The 6,018-nt window shown below is 40.0% G+C and overlaps 1 long non-coding RNA gene across 1 annotated transcript in view; it reads right to left on the bottom strand.

The window, feature by feature from the left end:
- Nucleotides 1-5,534, bottom strand: part of LOC109317318 — a 16,265-nt gene extending 10,731 nt beyond the window's left edge. Inside the window, exons 1-2 of the long non-coding RNA XR_002103025.1 lie at nucleotides 5,302-5,534; nucleotides 3,828-3,979 (exon numbers count right to left, since the gene is read on the bottom strand). This is a non-coding gene — a long non-coding RNA (uncharacterized LOC109317318). The remainder of the gene's footprint in view (nucleotides 1-3,827; nucleotides 3,980-5,301) is intronic.
- Nucleotides 5,535-6,018: the final 484 nt, after the last annotated feature.

Genomic DNA, 6,018 nt, shown 5'->3' with positions numbered 1-6,018 from the left:
CCTGCCCTTTGGGCGGGGGGCTGGACTCGATGATCTCCCGAGGTCCCTTCCAGCCCTAATGTCTATGAAATCTATGAAATCCAGCAGTGGCTGCATCTCCAAATCAGATTTGGCCGAATCAATTCAGGACAGTGATTTGTATCACCAATTCGAATCACTAGCCACTTCATGCGCGCACACACATATACATACATATACACACACGCCTGTGTGAAACAGCTATCATTCACTTCGGGTTCAGCCAATTCAGGGGACAATGAAATTATATATATAAACATTTCTGAAATTGTGTCCATTTTTTAAAGGCAAGAAATTCAAATTTTAGATTTTCTTGTGAAAAAACAAGAACAAACAATAGAATAGCCAGAGGTTAGGGTGGTTGGCTGAGTTTCTGATATCTTAAATGCCTGTTCTAAATACTGGGCCACAGTATCAGCATCTCACAATATCTACTGCTGGCAATTTTCTCTATTGTCCAGATCAAAAGGTACTCCCAAGCTAATAGCCCATAAGGCTACCATGATTAAGTCATGCCAGTTCTATGTAATATAGACCGTTAAATAGCCACTAGGCCAGAAAGCAAGACAGAGGCACTTACCTAGCAGGTTACGGGACAAAGTAAATTACAAGTTCAAAGCTTTGGTCCAAACCAAACAAAACTGGAAACCAAAATCTGTGTCCCTCAAAAGCCGAGGTGGGTATCTAAACCATCAGGCCATCGGCTATTGTTTCTGCCTCTCTCATTTAGATTAGGAACTGACAAAAACTTCTACAATGAGATTTTTTTAAAAAGCTGATGATTCCAGGAAAAGTTTGGGTTTGGATGGACTGTTTTTTTCCAATGAAAAAAAACCCCAACGAGCTCTGCTCTCATCAGCATCTTTTATCAAAGGTTTGTAAATTTTATTGCAGAGGATCCTCCTACTGATTATTTACAGAAAGAGGGACAGAAAGAGAGTGAGAAAGGTGGAGAGTGTGTCCTTTGTTGTTCATATGAAACTGAATTAGTGAGCGGGAACATGGACTGTTATGAGATCTGGAGGTGGCAGATAGGAAGGGAAAGTGAGACCCCAACTCTGTGTCCTGCGGGTATTGATTAGTCTGCCTTCACCATGCTTAAGTAAGGGCATTCCTGCCCTGTATTTCACTAGTGCTGAGCTATGAGTGTCATAAGGGTTAGAGTTTTTGCCCCCTTATGCTTCATTGCTGCTCAGTTAGTAAATTCTGCTAGCTGAACATTTTAAAAAGAAGTAGCGTATAAAATAAGTCTGTGGGCAGGAGCTTGATCTTGCATGTGACAGGGGGAAGAGTGTTTGGAGACCTGACAATCAGCTGAGAAGGCAAATCAACCTCCTGCAGAGCTAGCTGCTTCCTAGGTAGTAAATGTTGGGCACAGCCTGTATTTATTATTACTTGCATGTGGGCAGATACTGCAGGGCCCAATGTGCCAAGCGTTGTACAGATACATAAAAGAAAAAGGCAGCCCTTGTCCCAAGGAGTTTACTGCTCAGCATGAAAAGCTGATTCATGATAAAGTCTCCTAGTGACTACCATAATACATATAACTAACAATAATTTAAGTATAAGTCAAGAAGCCACAGGTGGTCACAGACCAACGGAGCATGAGGAAATAATGAGACAGTCATCAGGACAAACTACTTTTAAGTACACCAGAAACCTAATCATTGTAATTTTTTTAAGGCATTGTGACAGGGGAGAGTTGTAATGAGGACAATGAGGTGGTTTGAAAGGTGTTTAATGGGAGTACTGCCCACAAAGCAAAATGTGAAAAAGCTCAAAAATGTAATAAGCGCTGAAGACTTCCATCCTTACCCAAACAGAAGAAGGAATCACCATCTCAATAGTAAAGATGAGACAATCCTATCAGGAGCTCTTTTCCCAGGGGAACGACTGCTGAGAAGAGATGTGGACAGACTCCTGAGATTCCCTCTGGGAAGTTAGGACCATCACCAATTTAACTTCCCTTTCCAAGAACAAGATTCATTTCTTTAATCTGCCTTCTCAAACCAGCATCTACCAACACATGTAGTAGGTATGCTTTTTTAAAACAAAATTAATACCAAGCCATTCCATTGCACACACATCTTATTTTGTAAAGAGCATCATAAAAATGACAAATGTCAGTCACATGCTTAGTGCACTACCAGGGACACTCAAATTTTACAGTGATGATTCTGGCATAAAAACCCATATAGGAAAAAACAGAACCACAGAACTATAATGCTCTAAACAAGTGATACTGGACAAGATATTCAGCATTTGGTGCATGATCTGCAATAGTCTACTCAATTAGCTGTATTTATAAAAATGAAAGCTAACTTCAGACTTTTATTCCTATTCTTTTGTTCATAACTTAGGCATTGCGATACAGACATTTCAGCCAGGAGATGGATTTCAGATTGTTTGTGTCTACTGTTTTCTAGGGCTGGAAATCTGACTATACATATTTCTGCTTGCTAATATGCAGACTGGAAATTTCTGCTTTACTATATATTGTAAGGATCTGGTTTTCCACTGACTTGGACTGGTTATCCATGGCTGTGAATCCATTATGGTTCAGTCGTGCCAGTATAAAAATGGACTAGCACAGTGGAGCATTAGGCTCTAAATAGGAAGCACACAACCAATTGTATCCTGAACACACTCCACGCCAGAGATTATTCCATGTCAGAGGAGGATGTGTTCTACATAAACTCTGGATTTCCAAGTCACTGAAGTATATACAAAGGACACCTATTAGATTATCTAAAGCATCAATCTACTACCAAAAGATTCTTCTATTACTTCTATTCTAAATTTATCTTGCAGTAAATGTGAGCTCCCACGATCCAAACACAGAAGAAGACATGCAGTGAGGAATGCAAAATCTTAAGATATCAAATAATATTAATAGAGCTGAAGGCCAGAGGGGTCCACTGTGATCATCTAGAATGTGTTTCTTTGCAAAACAAGTGTAAAAATTTCCCCCCTACCATGATCCCTGCAATGCACCCAACCACTGTATAACCAGATGTAACTATTGCAAAAAAAAAATCATAAGCCTAAGTTTTAACACTTTGTGGGACTGACTCTTTGCTACAAAGAGTGTCTGTGATTAATATAGACCTTCAGAGGCAGCTCACCTTAGAAGTTTCAAAGGTGTAACTCCAGCACATGAATGATTAATATATCTGTAAAATAGTTCTCTTTACCTTCTCTCTCATATACAACATGAAAGACATTTATTACCTTGTCCCTTTCTAGTGTGATGTTACAAAGTAACCTCAACTGTTCCATATTGTCATTTTAATTAAAGCTATATCCTGTAAAAATGCTATATGCTGCTGAAGGCCTGATAAGATCCTATTATCAGGAAGGAGCAAATTTGTGATGTTATCTGGGCCAGCCCATGATTATCTGCCAGAACAAAAGGGATGTTATTAAAGCCATCCCTGTTAGATCACTGTGGGAGCACAGAATGAAAACCATGCTCCAGTGAAATCCCTTATCTCTCCAGGGTCACACCTGCACTGTGCAGTCACTGTTCCTTGCTGAAGGCTAGCATCACGTGAGGGAGAGAACAGTTTTCTGGATCCTGTTGGGCTGTGGAAAGTTTTATTCCTTTCCTGCAATTTGTTACTGGGAGAGATACTAACTGTAACATCAGTTAATTCCCAGGGAGCTGATGGTTTCCTGGGCACACTTTCACACATCTCATTACCAACAGAGTGGCTGGATTTGCCTTTCTAAATACAGCCATTAATTTTTTAGGAGGACTGATTTCTCTGTGACAAAAGGAAGAAAGAGCCCTAACAAATCTCTCTTACCTTTGAGATTTAATGATCTCCATTGAACGAAAAAGCGGAGGGACGGAATAGGCATGTACTACTTTCTCTTCCTTATCTTCATCTTTTAAGTTCTCTGCCTCAGCCAAGTAACATGTCAGCCCCCTCGAGGTAGATTCTGGTATTTGCTTAAGCTGCATGGAGAAAAATGTGAAGCTTTTACAGACCACGCAGGAAAACAAAGCAAGCTGAGGTGCATCCATAGAAATGTTTGGGCTTTTTCTGATACTGGAACTGAAAAATATGCAACCTCTATTCTGATTTCAGGCAAGCACTCTATTTGCCAAAGATTACAACCGTTGTCTGTGCACCTTCATTTTTGTTTTTCATAGCAAGTACAGAGCCATTGAAATGCAAGGTAAACTGGGGTGTCTGTCTGATTCCAGAAACAGGACCTATTCCTATAAATCTTACCTGACAGTTATTGATGGACAAGTTCTGAACTACAAAAAGGGGAAAAGGCTAGCCTGTGTATCATGCTGATCTTTAATTACTCCTATTTCTACAGATCACTGCCAAAAGTATCTCTGCCATACCACCTGATAGCTAGCTGTCTCCTTTCTAAGTTTGTTTAGATGCCAGTCCCCGCTTGCTGAAATCTCTAAAACAAGCAACCTAAAATGTCTAAGCTAAAAGAGGTACTGGTCACAAAGTCCTGCCTCCACCCCAAGGTCATCAGTCCAATATTATGGACACGATAAGAAATAGCAGTAGCATATTGAGAAATGCTTTGAGGTCCCAACCAGGGTCCAAATTATTAGGGCAGGTCAAACTATGGGTGTAAACCACCATAGGTATCACTAAAAAGGGTAAATCTATATTTACAGAATATGTAGAAAAAGGAGATTTCAAAGGGACTTAGTAGCAAGTAAGAAAAGTCCTTACAAGTGATGTAGGTGGTTTACCATACAAATGAATTAGAATGTCTCTTCTCAAGGGTGCATTTCTCTCTGTAATTTATACACCCCATGGATTTTTATAAGTCGACCAATGAAGATAATGGATTAAGGGATTTTAAAAGCATATATCTTTTATCTAGCAACTGCAAAACTCTGAAAGCAAGTTTCCTTGCTCCTGTGCCCAGCACTCAGTGTAGCCCTTTGTGATCAACTCTCCATTTATCTGCTTTGTAGCAGCTCCACCTATCGGTGGTAAAGTGGGAGGGGAGGGAGATATGCAAGGAGTGGAACTTAAGATTTGCTGCTGATAACAGAGTTTACAGCAAGGTACGTCTGGGAGCAAAAAAGATGGCAGGGTCTTGTATGACCCTAACGGATTATTGCTCTATACTTGTCCTTTGACAGCCTGGATTTGAAAAAGATAGCAGTCTGGTTTTGGAATTATTCATGCACGAGTAGAAAGTGGGAATCCTAACTGTTCAAAGACCTGACTTGAACCAGGGCTTAATAGCAGGAAAAATGAGCAACACCTTTTTTCATTGCTAAAGTCTGCTTACCAGATCTCTGCTGGAGCCTCTGTTGCTGCCCTCATGATTTTCCATCTGCTGTTTCATTGTACGCATGTTCCTAGAGAAGGGAACCACTTTTGGGTTAATAAGGTTTGAATATTATATTAGTGTTTTCCTGCAGCAGGACCTGGCTGAGGCAGCAGGAGTCTGGAGCAATCAAGTTTGCATAATCAAATTCACAGGAATTAGAGCTTCCACCTGTACACTTCTTGGCAACCGCACTGCCAACTCTGCACGCAGCTTCCCCAAGCAAGCAAGGCAAGGACAGCAACAGGCCTTTTCATGCAAGTGAGTATCAAGTTTATGGTTTGAATACATGATCTTAGTACATCCTAAAGGTTAAAAAAAATGCAGCAGGCAAGTGGAAAGAACAAAATAGGTAACAATATTATTTTTAAATCTCATAAAACATACACCAATATTTCAGGTGAATCAGACTTTAAAAAAAAAAAAAAAATGTTGGGTTGGCATTAGTGATTACAGTAGCACCTAGAGGATCAGTAAAATCTGTTCTAGGCTATCTAAACTTCCTTTTTACTATTGTAGTATATTCCAGTACCCTGTTAATTTTGTTATATTCCATCACAGCATCAACATACAGTGCTGCCCCGCCCCAATACACACCTGTTCTAGGTAGTACACACTACCTTTTGATACTTCTGTACCAGTCTTGAGTGATATTCCACCATGTTTCTATTAAACCAT

The sequence above is a fragment of the Crocodylus porosus genome, unplaced genomic scaffold, assembly GCF_001723895.1.
Source record: "Crocodylus porosus isolate Cpor-Errol unplaced genomic scaffold, CroPor_comp1, whole genome shotgun sequence".
In the NCBI taxonomy this organism is placed as follows: Eukaryota; Metazoa; Chordata; order Crocodylia; family Crocodylidae; genus Crocodylus; species Crocodylus porosus.
The sequence above is the reverse complement of the archived record's forward strand: the minus strand, read 5'-3'. Positions and strand labels throughout refer to the sequence as shown.